The 19,948-nt window shown below is 40.5% G+C and overlaps 1 protein-coding gene across 4 annotated transcripts in view; it reads right to left on the bottom strand.

The window, feature by feature from the left end:
- Positions 1-19,948, bottom strand: part of LOC126253497 (uncharacterized) — a 67,358-nt gene that overhangs the window by 28,680 nt on the left and 18,730 nt on the right. For 2 of the 4 annotated variants that reach the window (XR_007545975.1, XR_007545977.1), the window contains exon 1: positions 19,374-19,520. The exons of 1 other annotated variant lie outside the window; for it this stretch is intronic. The gene's annotated coding sequence lies outside the window, so the exon portion shown is untranslated. Of the gene's footprint in view, positions 1-16,579; positions 16,872-19,373; positions 19,521-19,948 lie in introns of those variants that run through there. One more of the 4 variants, XR_007545978.1, reaches the window with a different exon arrangement.

Genomic DNA, 19,948 nt, shown 5'->3' with positions numbered 1-19,948 from the left:
CGTGCTCTAGAAGGTGTAAGTCAACTACCCTGGCCAGCAAGATCTCCGGATCTGTCCCCCATTGAGCATGTTTGGGACTGGATGAAGCGTCGTCTCACGCGGTCTGCACGTCCAGCACGAACGCTGGTCCAACTGAGGCGCCAGGTGGAAATGGCATGGCAAGCTGTTCCACAGGACTACATCCAGCATCTCTACGATCGTCTCCATGGGAGAATAGCAGCCTGCATTGCTGCGAAAGGTGGATATACACTGTACTAGTGCCGACATTGTGCATGCTCTGTTGCCTGTGTGTATGTGCCTGTGGTTCTGTCAGTGTGATCATGTGATGTATCTGACCCCAGGAATGTGTCAATAAAGTTTCCCCTTCCTGGGACAATGAATTCACGGTGTTCTTATTTCAATTTCCAGGAGTGTAATTATAATTTTCATTAAGAAAACATAAACAAATGTGTGTGATTATTTAATTGCTATCTGACTGCTTTAAGTCTCGCTTTAAGCTATTTTTGTTAAATACGCTTTAGAACAAAGCTAATATCAGCGTAGGCTTTTAATCCAGAGGTAGCTTCGTGAATAACTTAGGACACAAAACTGAAAATAAACGAGCCAAATACATTGGCTCAAGACCGTCCAAAATGATTTGTGTTAAATTTATACAGGAAACACAGGGTGGAATTTCATGACAAATTTTAAGGGAGCACAGCTACGACGGGTGTGGTAGTGCTTTGACGACTCACTTAAAAACTCTTAAGTTCAAGTTGGTTCAGATGAGTGGAAGCGAGGAAATACACAGAATATCAAAAGAAAATCTTTCATACTTTGAAACGTCCCCTTTGGAACAATTATTTACGACTGTGCTTTAACTGACACACAATATTTTTTTAGCGCAACGCAATCTGACTTTCAGAATTCCCTACAAAAGAATGGCCCTGACTAACATCAAACTATACCTTTCACAAATCACTAAATCACTTACCTCACAAAAATCTTCGTTACTCGAACTACTGCAATACAGCGAGCGCCACTACTGCCAGCTAAACAAAAGATTCAAACTACGGAAGGCACTAACTACTGATAGGCATAGTTAGCAAATGAAAGATTTTAATAGAGAACAAACAATGTATTTACCTTAATACTCATAATATATAAAGCAGTTCATGACAAATTACAAAACTCCGCCATCTCTCTCCCCACATCCACCACTGCTGGCGGCTCACCTCCAACTGCGCAACGCTACGCGCTGTTCACATGCAGCTGCCGATGCCCAACACTACAATGGCAGACAACAATGCAAACCAGCCACAGACTGCACACAGCACAGCCAGTGATTCTCACACAGAGCGCTATGTGGCGTTACCAATAAGAAAACCTAAACAGGCTACTTACATAGCCCCCATGCTCCCCACAAAAAATTTTACAAATTGTTTTGGGCACTGGGCAATACATATTTGTTAAAATTTTTCGTAATCGTAATTACAATAACAAAGAAATCAAATGCACACACTTATTGATACAATGTTGGTCAAAAGCTAAAATTTTCTCACAGTCCATAAAGATAGTCCTGATCATTCATCATAATAGTAATTACAGTTTTTTTTCACAAAGTCTTATTAGTAAAAGAAATTGCATACAGAAGTAGTGGATTTCCATGCAGTCTTGAAGAAGTAGTGTTGTCCTTCCAACGGAAAGACAGTCCTGACTCTTGACATGCAGACAGGTCATGGGCCACAACAGAGCAAACCCACAGCGGAGTCAGTCGAAGTTTTGAAGAGTATTGGTGGGTAGGCCATCACAGAGCAGACCCACTGTAGTCCTGGTAGAGATTACGGTATTGGTGGGCCACCAGAGGTGTAGACCCACTGCAGTCCTTGTAGAAATAATGGTATTGATGGATCATCAAAGATGTAGACCCACTGTAGTCCTTGTAGAGATAATGGTACTGGTGGGTCATCAAAGATGCAGACCCACTGTAGTCCTTGTAGAGATGATGGTACTGGTGGGTCATCAAAGATGCAGACCCACTGTAGTCCTTGTAGAGATGGCCAGCAGCCATCTGTTGCAAATGTGCAGGTGCACAATCACCATCGAAGAGTCTTGCGGACAATATAGCAAGTCCATAAACCACCACTTGTGCACTCACAAAGTTTTTGAAATTGTCCTTAGAACCAGCAATGCTGTTATCCAGTCCCTTGCTGAATTATTAACACACGTGCAAACACTAACAGTCCCTACTTCTCACATATTGTCCATATACTATGACCAACAGAAACGTGTGCAGTGAAATGTAACTTACAAGTTAATAATATGATGAACTGGTGTCAATTACAATTTTATAACATAAGAATACAATTACAAAGGTACCAAATATATTATTAACGAACATAACAATACAGATAAAATTGTAGTAATACAGGCTTTACAAAAGAATAGAAATATACATATACATCAGTGTTACAGGAGTTATGACATAAGTAAATAAATAAAAGATCAGAATAATTATTGAAACATCAACTTCACACATGAGCATTAAAACAAAACAGAATAAATAATGTCTAAACATCTTTACAAAGTAAATAACATATTATTAATGCCAATTGTATTTGAGGATAACAGTATTCCTCATCATAGTGAATGTAACTTAGTATTAGAAGAGAAAAAGTTCTATGAAACAGTACACAGAGACAGGAAGAAAACAAATACACAAGGGTACACAAACACATAGGGGGATAACACAATGGAAAGGACAGGGTTCGTTTTCAGTGTAACTTTTGGTATTGCAGTATTTTGCGAACAAAACCTTTTTTGTTCTTGGAGATCTCCCTTCGTTCATCATTATTCCCAAAAAGTCCTATCTGTACCTCTTTTCTGTATTCTAACCATATTTCTTTCAAAATAAATATGGCTCATTGTACAATACTCATTTAGGCCCAAATCGTTTTCATATAACTTTCAAAGCATCCTTTCCCTATTCTCCATAGTTAGGTTCTTATATAGTCTACCCCCTCTTCAGCTAACTTAAATCTACTGAGCTCAGATATTAAACTAAGGGACGAGGCAATGCAGCAGCACAAAACAATTAACACAAACAGCAATGATCAAAAATACAAATGGCGAAGCAAGCAGCATAAATTACAACTAATATAAGGCAATGAGCAGCAAACAAGAAAAATAAATCAGTAGTAAACTGGCTTAGCAGAGTAACACAAAGTCAAATTCAGTAACACTATGCCTGGCAAACAGCAGCAGCAAATAAAAAAAACATATATCTAAACATGATATAGCTCAAGCAGAAAAAATATTACACTAAAAATGGCCATGTCTAATACCTATGTCACATCTTAACACTAGAGTGATGCATCACGAGAACTTACACTAGCAGATTAGTTACCAAATCGTAAAGAAATTATTTATGCAATTCCTGTGAAGGGAAATGTCTATTTATGTGCCCTCGTTTTCTTGGAAGTAGATCATAAATTTCTTATTGACTGGATCTGTAGGCATAAAATAACTACATTAGTACAATTATTAAATTTTATTTTAACCAATGCTGCAGTGCAGCTAGAAACTAGATATTAAACAAAATAGGCAAAGCAAGGCGTGAAACGTCATTCACTAGCCATATGGCATTTCATAGTGCAGTAAACAATCTTTCAACTAGAAAGACAATAGATTTGAAATGTTTCTCATCATTTCATTTCAGTAAATATCATAAATTAAGAGGTCCACAGTGTAATCATATGTTTTCAAGTTCGACCGTGTCGTTTTTGCGATGCTCTCTACAAAGGAACGTTAATAGCGAGGATAATGGCCTCCCCCTTTTTTTTTTCTTCTCCACCTGCGCCTCTGGCAAACACTAATGACTTCTTTCCAGGCGACTGTCGCCCATCTGGGTGCCCACGACGCATTACGTGCAGGTGGTCACTTAACTTTCTTACGGAAATATTTACGACAGCAGTTTCCGCTACAGTGGCAGTCTCATATAAAAAATTTCACAGGCCAAGAATTTGCGTTACAAATGTGTAGAAACAAAATCCTGTAAATATAACAGCATCCAAAAAATTTTCGCCAGCATTGTGATACATTCACGCATATACACACATTTCATAACTCTTAAAGTACGATTCTTGGTTTCCAACAACCTTTTTCACAAACCAGAGTCCCTAAACACTACTCATTATTCCTTACCTTATTAGTCGACACTTCTTCAATACTTTATGATAACAGATACGTAGCATACTCAAATAACTCATATAGCATCAGCTTATTGATCATAAACATACTGCAACAGCATAATACACATAGTCATCGTAATAATAGCATCAAAACACCTCAGTCAAATCTCAAAAACGTCGTAGCTTCCTCCAATAATTTCAAAACCTAAAAAAAAAATTCTCTGCTCATGTCAAAAGTGTCATCTGCCTCAAACGTACTTTAAAAATCATGATCCCATACCAAATACATCATTCAAAGCTCTCATAGTATCACAATGGTTCCGAAAAAATATGAACAGTTCACAAAGTACAGACAAAATACAATTTCATAAGTGTGAAGTTATCCAACTGTGTAATTACGTAAACATCTGTCACTGATGTAGTAAAAACAAATGTTTATCTCTCAGTTACATGATCAGATAGCTGTGTAATTTGTGTGTTAGAGAAATATGATACCGATGTGTAAAGTTGTATAAGCAAATACCATATTAGCTAGGGCTCCTTGTGCTTGCCAAACACATGGTACACAAAGTAAGCGTGTACCCCCCTGAGGATAAATGAATAAGACCCTCAGGTGTTACAGATTACAGCAATGGAATGAAATGTATCACGGAATATCTTTGTATCATTGTACTTCAAATATCTTTAAAAATAAATGTTTTAAGTACAAAATTAATCACTCAAATGCGTGTACTGTAGCGTTAAACTGTGCATCTTGTTGTAAGATAATCTCTGTGGAAGTGTCGTAGTTATCGTCCTCCGAAAGCTAAGTTCTGCAGAAGTCAATGTACTGACCTCACGATACACAAAAATGAAATGCTTTGCGTATAGATATCGTAGTTATTACGCTTATTGGCGTGATGAAGAAAGTACTGTACAGTAACGTATTGTTGTGCCACGAAAAAGGCTGTCTCATTGCTGCTATATCACAAAAGTTACTACTAAAACATGTTTTACTTTCCAGAATAAAACAGAAAACTGTGCAGATATAAAACAGAAACACTGCAAAAGCAACATTGTAAATTGTCACTCATTAGCAGCGTCGTGATAAAATCGTGTAGCTGTCACATAAACAAACCACTGTGTCATCTGGTATCTCTCAGAAAGCACTTTGAATCCATAATGTATTTTCAAGTAAACCAAAATGTTGCATTAAAATTTCATTAGCAGTACCAGTACATGTTCGAAGTATGTAAGCCTGATAGTCGTTACGTAATCGTGTAACTAACAAGCAAGAATGTACAAATAACAACACTGTGTCGTCTGTTCACAATAACAATGCATTCGTAATTTCTGTTTAAAAATGTTCCCTAGGTTCTAGACTGGATATTTAACTTCAAACATTGTTGCATGTTAACAGTTTCTCAGTGTGACAAAGCATACTAGTAGCGTGAAGTGATAAATTTTATAGCAAAGACTAAGTTAAAATGCAGATTATCTCTCAATAAACGGTTTTACATGTCAAATGTGGTGTAACCCTTTACTCTTCCTAGTGCACAGAGTTTCAACTTTAAAGCAATTATCATGTTGTATACATTGGTAAAGAATGCTAAAATTTTTCTCAAGGCTAGCGTCTTATGTTATTTTTCTCGGAGCCAGCGGGCGCACGCGGCTGCCTGCTGTGCGAGTCATTGTCTGTCTCTTTGTTGGCGCGCGCCGTTATTGGGATTAGGAGACCTAACTTCTACAAATTCACTCTGACGAGAAGGCCCTGCCCTGTTTAAATCCCGCCAGTTCTGATGCAATTCAGGTCTGTCGTTACGAATATATCGTCTGTCGTCATGTCGGTAGGTTCTGTAGTTTCTTCCTTGTCCGTCACGTGGTGGAGAATTTCTCCTTGAATCGTAACTGAGCGCCGAACTGTTGCGTCTGAAGTTATTCTGTCTCCCTTGATAATAATTGTTTTGGTTCCCATATTGTCTGTTTCTATGGTAATCTCTGTGATAGTCATTACTATGGAAATGCGATCTTTCTCTGTAATTATTTTTACTCTGCCAACGGTTGTCATACAGGTGGTGTCTGTTTTGGTCACGATTTACGTTGTAAGAATAGCCTTGTCGTGTCCAGTTATTATTTTCTTTCATTGCGGAATTGTGAAAGATGTGACCTGCAATTGTTGTGCTCCTGTTTCCGCGTTCCCCGATTGTCAGTGTCAATTTCCAGTTCTTGTAACAGTCCCTGAAAAGCCTCAATGTCTTCTTTGCAACGTCCTGCTAAAATAATATGTCGTAAATGTTCAGGTAATTTGATTAAGCAAATGCGGATGACTTCTGAGGGGCTGTATGGGTTTGAAAGATACTGATTCTTATGCAACATATCTTCAAAATATTTGACAAGACTGGAAAATTCAGATTGTTCAAAGTGTTTCATCATCATGATGCTATGTTTTACTCGGTCTTGTGTAGCTTGAGACCAATACGCTGAGAGGAAGGCATGATAAAATTCTCCTTCACTGTGACAATCGTGAATGACCGACCGCATTCTTACAGCTGGTTCATTCTCTAAGTAGCCACACATAAATTCTAACCTGTGCTCCAATGACCAGTTGGGAGGAAAACAATGAGAGAATTGATGGAGCCACGCTTGTGGATGAATGTCGTTGCCAGAATTCTTAAATGTTTTGAATTTACGTGTAGTAATGAACAGCTTATAGTCAAAGTCATCATGTCGGCGAGTCGCATATCGGTCATTGTTACGTCGTTTCGGCGGTTCCATTTCAAAATTCGGTGCACCTTGCCAATTTCTTTCATAATTTGCGAAATGCGCTGTGTTATTATTTTGTGGCTGTTCCGTATTTCTATGTCCCTCTTCCCGTATTGGAGCGCGAGTGTCCTCTGAAATTTGTAATTTTTGTATTACTTGTGCCAACTGATCTTGTACTTCCCGGATTTCTCTTTTGTGTTGCGTATTAATTTGATTCTGATTTTGTTTGAATTTCTTAATTTGTTCATACTCTTCTGTGTCAGTGATGGCTACAGGTCTTGTGTCATTCAGATCATCATCTACCTTTGTAGATAAGTTAGTGAACTGATCCGAAAGTTCGGCTACTTTCTCGGATAGTGTACTTATTTCCTCAGTGTGTTTTTCTGAACCAAGTTTCAGAGTATCTACTGTGTCCTTAAAAATTTCCTGAGTTTTTGCAAGTTGCGTAACCGAATCGGTAGATGCCACTGAGTCAATTTTAGCTTGCAAGGTCTCATGATTTTCATGAACAATAATTTGCAGTTCTTTTATGGCTGCTTCGTGATTCTGTAATGCATTTTCATGCCGTGAAAAAATAGGTTGGAAATGCTCACAAATTTGTGTTTTTACGTCATTACAGACTTTTTGACATTTCGATTCAATGTTATGTAACTCAGTAGTTAAATCTTCACGTGTTTGTTCAAGAGTTTGTTCCAATGAGTCTAAATTTGAAGCTGTTGCTGTGTTTGTCTCTGATTTTGTTCCATTGTGTCTAACTTTTGAAGCTTTTGCTGTGTTTGTCTCTGATTTTGTTCCATTTTGTCTAACTTTTGAAGATTTTGTTCCATTGTGTCTGACTGTTGCTGTGTTTGTCTCTGATTTTGTTTCATTTGCTGCATTAATTGCAATAATAATGTGTTAGTGTCTGGAATCGGTTCCTCTATGCTTTTCAGCACTGCATTTGCACCGGCAACATTTACATTTTGACGAGCAGAAAATGTGTCTTGACTTATTTGAGAGAACGGTGAGGACCCAAAACCTGAATCTACAGTATTTGCAATGTTGTGTTCTGTCATTTCGGATTCCTGAGGCGAGCTGTTGCCGACCGATCGATCGATAATGCATCCTTGTTCACTACCTGTTTCACTGTCTACACCATTATTTGCCACCCGCTCCATTTCCCTATGCACAATTACCAAATTACTACTTTGAATATTAGTTAATTCATTACACGGTGGCGCTAACACACTGCTTTCGTCTTCGCTGTCATTTCTCAATTTACTTTGGAGCCTAGTGTTACGTTTTTCACACGCCATTATTGTCACAATATTTCACACGACAACACAGAAAAACACAATTTGAAGAGCAAAAATAGGGGAACACATTAACATAGCACTGAAAATAATATCTAGTTAATTGCAAGCGCAGCTGCGAAATACTTGCTGCAAATCTACATGCATGCCACAACTGTTTTACTGTACAACAATGAAAGACTGCAACTACAAAGGAAATTCTCTCTATAATTACGCGCTAGCAATAAACAAAAGCTACACTAATTACACAAACTACAAGAAAAAATCAGAAGATTCCAGTGAGGTATCCTCGGCTAAGGGTCGACATATGAAACGTCCCCTTTGAACAATTATACAGGACTGTGCTTAAACTGACACACAATATTTTTTTAGCGCAACGCAATCTGACTTTCAGAATTCCCTACAAAAGAATGGCCCTGACTAACATTAAACTATACCTTTCACAAATCACTAGATCACTTACCTCACAAAAAACTTCGTTACTCGAACTACTGCAATACAGCGAGCGCCACTACTGCCAGCTAAATAAAAGATTCAAACTACGGAAGGCACTAACTACTGATAGGCATAGTTAGCAAATGAAAGATTTTAATAGAGAACAAACAATGTATTTACCTTAATACTCATAATATATATAGCAGTTCATGACAAATTACAAAACTCCGCCATCTCTCTCCCCACATCCACTACTGCTGGCGGCTCACCTCCAACTGCGCAACGCTACGCGCTGTTCACATCCAGCTGCCGCTGCCCAACACTACAATGGCAGACAACAATGCAAACCAGCCACAGACTGCACACAGCACAGCCAGTGATTCTCACACAGAGCGCTACGTGGCGTTACCAATAAGAAAACCTAAACAGGCTACTTACAACTTGATAACCTTGATAGTTTTACGTATAAAAACAAAGATTTTCAAGCAACGCTAAACGAACAGAGTGGATTCAGTGGTGACTGAGTGTGTCTGTTTCGTCTTTTTTTTAATTTTGAAAACGACTGGTGCAACGATTAACGATTGCTGGCTGTGATGTGTTCTCCATCCTCGCATCGGCTCTGCAGCAACAGACCTTCCTCCAAGGGAAAGTTACTGGTTCTGCCGCAAGGTAAAGCTACCTTCCCGAAATGTTTTAACCTGTCAGTACAATTGTTTTATCATTTGTAACCCTTTGTTACAAACCTAAATTTCGTCACTAAAGGCACAGTTTTTATGTTTCGCTGCGGTGGAGTGATAACAGCAAAATCTTTATAGTCAAAGCAGCACGTAAAATCAAAATATATTTAAAACTAAATTGTAGCTGATCTTACTTTCTGAACCACATAGACTGTAACTTTTCCATCTATTTTATTGCCGCTGATCTAAAATTCAATATTAGACTTCCTGAAGAACTACAGTGGCGGAATCAGTTAGCTCATTCCCTCGACGGTAACACAATCTTCATTCCACAACATGCCAATTCCGAAAGTAATACCACGCTATCTTCATTTCTCCTAATGTTCTTAATATCACCATAGAAGTCCTGATCCCGAATGTGAATGATCAGATATACATTCCATTCACCACTCCCTACTTACGATCTCATCCGTCAATATCCATCCAAAACTTATCCAAGACTCTCGAGTGAACTGGAATGCCCACGGAAAATACATAGACGATCATGTCAGAAGCCAGCCGCAAACCCTTCAGCATATCCTGCTGGATACTTCCTTCTCCAGGGCTTGTTAGGCGCCACGTTAACCCACATTTGTAACAAGCACATTCATCCTAATCACCTCTCCTCCATCCAGCAGTTCTACGTTGCCTACAAAACTCCCTTCGCATACACCGCTCGCCCCTGAAGCACTGGGACCACCATAGAATCACACGTCACCGCCTATTGCAAACACATATCAGAAACTTATTCACCACTAAAGAATGTTGGAATTGGCACTAACCATGCACCAGATTTTACGCTACACCCCCCCCCCCCCTCCCTTCCCTCACCTGCCCTGTCCTCATCACCAAGTATTGGAAATCTTTCCACAGACTCTCATGTAGCAGCATAATTCCTCAATACTCCTTCACAACGAGCCGAGCAAAGCTAATCACTTTCCATCCTGTCTCTCTGACATCTTCAAAATTCCTGAGGATCCCAATTGCTAGTACTCCGTGTTTCCTACAGTCTGTGAAAGTATCGATACTTCTGTAGCACCACTAGCTCCCAGCTTCCATTACTGGCACAACACACCACAGATAGAGTAGAACTCATCAATTACACCACATGACATAAAACAAGTATCACAGAAAAAAATGCAACACTGCTTCCAGTCGCGACTGCATAAACTACAGACATCTAAAAGGATGTACCCATTCTTTCATCGTAACCCTTTTAACTCTTTGTAACACCATTTACTCCACAGGATACAATGTTGATCTGCGGAACACCTCCAGAATCCTACTTTTTCTCAAACCAAGCAAACCTTCCAACGACGGTTTAGCCTCATTGTTTAGTATGTTTTTTCAAACCCATCATCTTCCAATGTGCCCATAAATGCCTGAACAAACACTTACCCCTCTTTGTTTACCAGTGAGGTTTCTGTTCTCTGATGAACAACTTCTCCGCTTCACGCATTTCTTATCACATCCCACTTCGCACATTTCTTATCTCATCCATGTAACAATAGAAAATTCTCAGTTATGTATCCTTTAAAGGAGCCTATGACGTTTTATGGAATTCCAGTCTGCTTTTCAAACTTGATACATACTCTTCCATTTAACTACGTCCGCATAACTGATTCCTTTCTGTCTAACCAAGCATCCCTTGTCTGTGTTAAAAATTCAGATTTCCGCCCAGGAGACTAACTCATCCATTACGCTGACGACACTGCTTCCTTAGACATGTACACTTAAGAAATTCCAACGATCCCTCCATCTCAAATAGCTCTTCTCTAGGCGGAGCCTATGGCTCCTCAGGTAAATCCATCTTAAACAGAAGCAATAATTATTGAAAGGACTACCGATAACTCCCGCATCCATAACTTTTATCTAATCATTTATAGCCGCCCTAAACATTTAACTAATTCACTAAATACTTTGGACTAACACTCGATTGGTAACTAGCGTGAAAATCTCCAACAGAAAGCTCAAAAAGGAATGAAACTACTCGACTAGAGTGGCCAGCATGTTCTTTCTACTTGAAACCTATCGAACATGCCTGGGATGGACTGAAAAGGGCTGTTTATGGATGACTTGACGCAGCAACCACTCTGATGGATCTACGCCAAATCGTCATTGAGGAGTGGGACAATCTTGACCAACAGTGCCTGCCTTGATAATCTAGTGGATAGTATGCCACGACGAATACAGGTATGCATCAATGCGAGAGGACGTACTACTCGGTATTAGAGGTACCGGTGTGTACAGCAGTCTGGACCACCACCTCTGAAGGTCTCGCTGCATGGTGGTACAACATGCAATGTGTAGTTTTCATGAGCATTAAAAAGGGCGGAAATGGTGTTTATGTTAATCTCTATTAAAAATTTCTGTACCGGTTTCTGAACCCAGCAAGATAGCTTGTGCTCTGTGGTGGAAACCATTTCATAAAATTCATTGATTCATTCATTCATTCACACACACACACGTCATCTGGCGATAAAATTGAGCCGGCCGCTGTGGCCGAGCGGTTCTAGGCGCTTGAGTCTGGAACCGCACGACCGCTACGGTCGCAGGTTCGAATCCTGCTTCGGGCATGGATGTGTGTGATGTCCTTAGGTTAGTTAGGTTTAAGTAGTTCTAAGTTCTAGGGGTCTGATGACCTCAGATGTTAAGTCTCATAGTGCTCAGAGCCATTTTTTGATAAAATTGATGGACGAAAAGCTCTACTACATGCAGAAGAAAAGGCAGACAAATGCAAGAAGAGCACCGAAGGTCTACTACTTCACTTTGCAAGATAGCTTGTGCTCTGTGGTGAAGCCATTTCATGTAAATTCATTCATACATTCATTCACACACACATCGTGGTACATAATTCGTATCTTAACGGAAAAGCTTCGGAGATGCGGAACGAGTCGTATATTAACCTGAAAAACAGACACTACAGGCTACTTGTAGTGCATAGAATAAACTAACAACCAATTTCAAATAGTGTTAATTAACTCAAAATTTTAGTTTTAGGAATTACTTCTAGATAGTCTAAGGATAAAAGCTGTATTTTTATTTTTTATTGAAAAGGAAAGCCCACTGCTCTTCCTCTCACTCATCTCAGCCGCTGTTTCTACTAGAAAAACACAGCCATTTGTGCTAACACGAAGTTAAATCCCCGAGTTTAAATATTGTGATTAGTTGCAGACGGCGTTATTAGTAAAGTACTCTTTCACTTTTTTGAGTATTTTCAGTTTTCTGCTTGATTTTTACTGGTATTATTGTTGCAGCAGAACGTCTCAGTTTTAAATTCTAGGTAAGATCGCATAGCTTACATAGATTCTTTTTAACATATAGTATTATGGTTTTGAATTTCGCAGTTCATTCCAACTTTACTCATCACGCACTCTTATTGGGGACGGATGGGGAATGAACTCAACAGTGTCCTCTTCAAAATAACAGTCCCAACATTAGACTGAAACTGTTTATGGAAGCCACGGAAAACATAAATCTAGCAACAGGATCAGGGTTTCATCCGCCCTGTCTCCAATTTTATTCCACTGTCTCACTGCTCCACCATCTCACACGCTGCGTCAGTGTCAAATGCAAAAGTTGCCAAAAGGTTTCTACAAGGTGTTCAGTTGTCATCTGTACTTAACTTTTCTGCTTCATGGTTCCTTAGGAGAAATGTGCTTTTGTCCATAGCTACACTAAGATAAGACTAGGACAGTACTGTGTAAAATTGCACAAAGTGTAACATAAAAGCCAAATGTAAATGTGACTCCATGCCAACACATTGGCATCAAGGATGCAACGAGGAGCTCAGTAGATTGTCTTGATTGATATCAGTACTTGGTTATTCAACAAAAAGATTTATAATTACTGTTTACAAACTTAAGTTTTTGATTTTTCTTGAACAAGCACTGAATATAAAACCGTGTTAGTAGAAAAAAAAAGACTGATATGCGTGAGTAGCACTTGCCCTCTGAGAGTTCCATGCAAACATATATATGTTATGTACATGCATAGATAGATCATCCAACCCGGGAGTAAAGAATATGAACGATTTTCGACTGTTATCGGTTTCAATACTGGCATGGTAACGGTCCTGGGAACTCCAAGAATTTAGAGAATGTTTTAATTTTAAACTTTAAGTTTAAATTTTCGTGTAATTTGCACGCGGTATGGTAGTTTTACATTTATATTATTAATTTTGGAAATATATTAACAACTGTACTAACTGTCAATTGCAGATACATTGACTTCATCTTCACTTGTCTCTGTTTCAATTACTGGTAATATCTGACGGAAGTCTCCGGAGAAGAAAAAGTTACAGCCGGCCATAGGGCTAATGTTGTAACGAAAGTGTCGAATGGCTCTGTGAAACACTTAAACGGATATTTTATGGTATATTGGAAGCGCATCCTGAAGAATGGAAGCGCAATCTTACATCAGTTAGAAGTATTATTTTGCTTTTTACATCATACAGGGTGTTTCAAAAATGACCAGTATATTTGAAACGGCAATAAAAACTAAACGAGCAGCGATAGAAATACACCGTTTGTTGCAATATGCTTGGGACAACAGTACATTTTCAGGCAGACAAACTTTCGAAATTACAGTAGTTACAATTTTCAACAACAGATGGCGCTGCGGTCTGGGAAACTCTATAGTACGATATTTTCCACATATCCACCATGCGTAGCAGTAATATGGCGTAGTCTCTGAATGAAATTACCCGAAACCTTTGACAACGTGTCTGGCGGAATGGCTTCACATGCAGATGAGATGTACTGCTTCAGCTGTTCAATTGTTTCTGGATTCTGGCGGTACACCTGGTCTTTCAAGTGTCCCCACAGAAAGAAGTCACAGGGGTTCATGTCTGGCGAATAGGGAGGCCAATCCACGCCGCCTCCTGTATGTTTCGGATAGCCCAAAGCAATCACACGATCATCGAAATATTCATTCAGGAAATTAAAGACGTCGGCCGTGCGATGTGGCCGGGCACCATCTTGCATAAACCACGAGGTGTCCGCAGTGTCGTCTAAGGCAGTTTGTCCGCCACAAATTCACGAAGAATGTCCAGATAGCGTGATGCAGTAATCGTTTCTGATCTGAAAAATGGGCCAATGATTCCTTTGGAAGAAATGGCGGCCCAGACCAGTACTTTTTGAGGATGCAGGGACGATGGGACTGCAACATGGGGCTTTTCGGTTCCCCATATGCGCCAGTTCTGTTTATTGACGAAGCCGTCCAGGTAAAAATAAGCTTCGTCAGTAAACCAAATGCTGCCCACACGCATATCGCCGTCATCAATCCTGTGCACTATATCGTTAGCGAATGTCTCTCGTGCAGCAATGGTAGCGGCGCTGAGGGGTTGCCGCGTTTGAATTTTGTATGGATAGAGGTGTAAACTGTGGCGCATGAGACGATACGTGGACGTTGGCGTCATTTGGACCGCAGCTGCAACACGGCGAACGGAAACCCGAGGCCGCTGTCGGATCACCTGCTGCACTAGCTGCGCGTTGCCCTCTGTGGTTGCCGTACGCGGTCGCCCTACCTTTCCAGCACGTTCATCCGTCACGTTCCCAGTCCGTTGAAATTTTTCAAACAGATCCTTTATTGTATCGCTTTTCGATCCTTTGGTTACATTAAACCTCCGTTGAAAACTTCGTCTTGTTGCAACAACACTGTGTTCTAGGCGGTGGAATTCAAACACCAGAAAAATCATCTGTTCTAAGGAATAAACCATGTTGTCTACAGCACACTTGCACGTTGTGAACAGCACACGCTTACAGCAGAAAGACGACGTACAGAATGGCGCACCCACAGACTGCGTTGTCTTCTATATCTTTCACATCACTTGCAGCGTCATCTGTTGTTGAAAATTGTAACTACTGTAATTTCGAAAGTTTGTCCGCCTGAAAATGTACTGTTGTCCGAAGCATATTGCAACAAACGGTGTATTTCTATCGCTGCTCGTTTAGTTTTTACTGCCGTTTCAAATATACCGGTCATTTTTGAAACACCCTGTAGATACATTACATGTCGTGGTCGCAGGGAATGATTGCATGTAGAAGTGCAGTCGGTAAAGGAACTGCGATGCTACTGGACGTCACTGCTGGATGGCGAAGGCATCGTTTTCACAGCGTCAGGAGGCTTCGCATCATCATAGGTCAGCCAGATGCATGACGTATTTATAAACTATATACAAATACCTTTCTGGTGAATCACTTTACCTGTTGCTGAAAATTAGATTATAATTCGTTTAGTAGTTCCTGAGATTTTTGATGGATTACCAATGTGATGTACGTTCGTAATGATAAAAAAATGTTTCTGTGTGATATAATTACAAATTAACAATTATCAGGTTTTTTCTTTACTTTTATTGTGAAACTTCGCTTCTGGCCAAATTTCATGATTTTCGGTCAAAGGGAAGTACAGCACAGGTTTAGATGAATGAATTTGTGAATATCAAGAAATGGGCATATCATTTGATTCCCTTGATTTAGAAGCTTTATTTATATCGTCAAGGCATCGTAGACCTTAGCATGTTACATAAATCTCAACTTGATTCCTATGCCTGTTCCTGAAAAAAGGGGTCGTAACAGTCAGACATACAGTTGGACAACGAAGTAATCCTATGGGGTTCGTCTTTACCGACTGAGATATGGAGCCCTAAAAATGAACAATTTTCGTAAGCATGTTTATGTTTATATGAAGTTGTTTCATGTTTGGGTGAGAGGAATCCGTTTCTTAAAAGTGTAAAACTATTTTTGATAACCTTCTGTATACGATAATTGTTTTTGTGGACGCAGAGTATTTGCTGTGATGACTGTGCCAAATTATAATTGTGTAGAGGCCTGGGATTGGATGGCAGAACAGGAGACACTGCCAATTACATTTAATTTGTACCACACAGCGCGCGAAAGGAAGGGATCTGGCTTAGAATACAATCTAGTACACTACACCGTCCAGTAAATTCTTACAAAAAGTCACTCTAATTTTAATTTTCTGTGTTTCGTCTAATGACAGATGCAAAGAAGAAGAATGTATTTCATATCTTAATTTCTAAGGTAAAATCAATACATTTATTGCTGTCCCTTGCATTGAATTTGGCCGCAGGTGGCTGTTTATTTGAATGAAAGAAATGGCCTGAATATCTGATATACTTGGCACTTTGTCAGAAGTATTTTTCCTCTCATTTTCTGATATTCGGAATGTCATTGAGTGGATGGTAAGGTAAAAAGACAGGATATTACGTTTTGTAATACAGTTGTATTTATTGAAGCAAGGAAGAGAGTACAGCAGTCACTGAAGTAAGAGCTGCATCCTCATAGAAGTCGTGTCCGTGTTCAGCGGTAGTAGTAGGGGTAGCCGGCGGCGGCGTAGGGGTAGGCGGAGTAGGCGCTGACGGCGGGGTAGCCGAAGGCGCTGTAGGCGTAGGGGGCGGCGTAGGCGTAGTAGGCCTCGGCGCCCTTCAGGGTCTCCTTGGCCTTCTCCTGGGCGAACACGGCCGCCACCAGCAGCACTACGAGGAATGAGCAGACCTGTGGAGAGACACATGTATATGTAACATACAGAGTTTTAGTGACAGAAAATCAGTCACAATATACCTTGGTAAAGGGGAATTGGAGAGGAAAGTATAAACCAAACTAAACTAAACTCCGTCGGAACAGGCCTAGGGAGCTCCAACGGTACCGACCGGCAGCCGTGTTATCCTCAGCCCACAGGCGTCACTAGATGCCAATATGGAGGGGTATGTCGTCAGCACTCTGCTCCCCCAGCTGTATGTCTGTTTATGAGACCGTAGCGGCTACTTCCCAATCAAGTAGCTCCTCACTTTGCCTCACAAGGGTTGAGTGCATCCCGCTTGCCAAAAGCGCTCAGCAGACCCATCCAAGTGCTAGCCAAGCCCGACAGCGTTTAACTTTGGTGATCTGACGGGAAATGCTTATTGTGACCGTCACAGAGTCTCCTAACTGCTTACTTATGCTTTACCACTTGCCTATGCCATTTGAAATTTCCATTCACTGAGAATAGCATCCGTTCAAGTTTTTATGCCATTCCCTAATACTCTGAGAGATATACATTTATAATTAGATTTTACAAATACCGTTTAAATTTAGAACAGCGAACATCAGCGCAAGTTAAAGCAGAACTCAGGTGTTCAGTTATAGGCCATATAACGTCCTTCAGGTAAGAGGTACTGGTAGAACTTCCACTATGAGGGTGGGTGGTCAGTCGTGTAAAGATAGCTAAGTTGGTTGGAGCATTGCGTGCCAAAGGAAGTTTCAGTTTCCATTACTGGTACAGCACACAGTTATAATCTCTCAAGAGTCTCAACCTCTTTCAACTGCCGTAACTGACAAAAGTGATTTCAATTGCAATTGCAACTCTATGATTACGACGTTTTGTGACATGGACAAGTAAATGTTCCGACACGGTGAGAGTTCACTGTAACTTTTTGGTACATGTTAATTTGTTGCTAAGAATGGGATGGATATGGCCATAATTTGTATCAATGAATACTATCTCGTGAAAGTATCAGATGAATATACCAACCAATATTTTCTAAATCTTTAACATAGGTTATTAACGTTAGCGATCCCTTCTCACATCCCTAGGGAACACCTTCCCTCATGTGTTGGGCTCTCAGATACCACAATGTTCTGAATTTAGCCAGTAAAGACATTAACAACTTCTCAAACCTGGGTATACATTCGATTAGTGTCTCCTAGAGAGACTGGTCGTATAGTGAGGAAAATGACACGAACCAGTGAAAGGAATCTTACGCAGAGAAGTAGTAGTCTGGTTTTTCTCTTACTTACACCCAAATCTCCAGATGTCAGACAATCAGATCGGTACCAAACGTTGTGTGTCGATAGAGTATCAACTAAAACACCGATTTAGTTCGTGCTGTCAGCTGTCGTCCAGTAGAAGATGTGTAATCGGTAATTAAAAATGACACCAGAACTACGGAGCATAGGAAAAGCATACGAGTATGTATGAGGGAAAGCTTTGAAGATCTCGCGTAGATGAGATGATAGAGCGCCAGGTTACCGTAACAAAGATCCAGCATTCATACTCCACTGACAACTATTTGTTTTAATTGTTTACGCGAGAAACTGTTACATGGGAGAACATATCCCTGACATCTAAAAGAACTTTCCGGAGTTTGTAGCAACGTTCTTTTGACAGCAGATGATGTGTTCAGATCGGTGTGAAATTTTATGGGACTTAACTGCTAAGGTCATCAGTCCCTAAGCGTACATACTCCTTAACCTAAATTATCCTAAGGACAAACACACACACCCATGCCCGAGGGACGACTCGAACCTCCGCCGGGACCAGACGCACAGTACATGACTGCAGCGCCTTTGACAGCTCGGCTAATCACGCGCGGCCTTTGTTAGTTGAAAGTAAGATTGCATTTGCAGAGATAGGTATGGTTTTCTGTCGGACGAGACGTCATACCTACCTTTACAAATGTACTCTGTAGGTTTTCTACTTTCAACTAACAAAGCGAAAGCAGACTGCTAATAAAACGTTGCTAAAAACTCCGAAAACTCATTTTACATGTCAGGAAAATGTTCTTCCATGTAAGCAGTTAAAGAAACATCATAACTGTTTTTCTATCTCATTTTGTTCGTTGCATTTGTTCGTGGCGGTCGTTCCATGAACCGATTTAAGTTCAACGTTGATTCGTTCATTCAGTTTCTTTTTAATTACAGAGGGCACCTAACACTTTGACTAAACACGGTGAAGAAACGTGCCGGCGGGTTTGATCGGGGGATCTTCGGTACGATGACCTGGCGCTCTACCAACTTACCTACACGAGATCTTCAAATCATTCCCCCATACATACGCTTTTCCTATTTTCCGTGGGTATGAGGTTACTTTCATTTTCTACTAGACGACAGCACACAGAGCACGAACTAAATCGGCGTTCTGGTTGATACTCTATCGACATACAACGTTTGATACGAGTCTGAGTCTCTGACCTCGTCGCGCCTTACGTTATGCTAGGAGCTACTGTGGCCGGTACTTACGAAAGCCTTCATGGTGCTTTGAGGTGTGTGTGCTGCGCGGTCTGCAGTGACTACTGTGGGTAGCGCCGGCCGCCGCTCTTATAGGGCGGCGCGGCCTTGGCTGCCGGCTGGACTCCTGCCGCTGCCCGCTGGACACGTCGGTTTGGGCGACGCCTTGTCTCGCCGTCGGGGATTCTGGATAAGCTGTTATCTCTTGGTTTTGTGCGCGTGCCAACGATCACGTTGCATTACTGAATCCGGGCATAAGTATTTTCTTCACTGGCGCGTTCTTACACTTGAGGTGCACTATCAGCCAGAGGCTGAGATCATCTCTTCCCAGTCACATTACTTTCCTTGATTTGGAATCACTTATTTCTCTGCTGATACTTTTCCTTATTTATCATATGGCTTCTTGATATATTGAAAATAATACATATAAACTGAGTGTTTCCACCGCTTTCCAACTCTAGGGCTGATCGATGAGATGATACGGAACAAATAAGATTTAATGAACTTATGTCCGAAAATGCATGGATTCCGTGGTAGAGACCGTTTATTCATCCATGCATCGTTACAGAGAAATTGTTGAAAATGGT

The sequence above is a fragment of the Schistocerca nitens genome, chromosome 4 (assembly GCF_023898315.1).
Source record: "Schistocerca nitens isolate TAMUIC-IGC-003100 chromosome 4, iqSchNite1.1, whole genome shotgun sequence".
In the NCBI taxonomy this organism is placed as follows: Eukaryota; Metazoa; Arthropoda; class Insecta; order Orthoptera; family Acrididae; genus Schistocerca; species Schistocerca nitens.
Note: the sequence above shows the minus strand (reverse complement) of the source record. Positions and strands in the feature narration are given on the sequence as shown.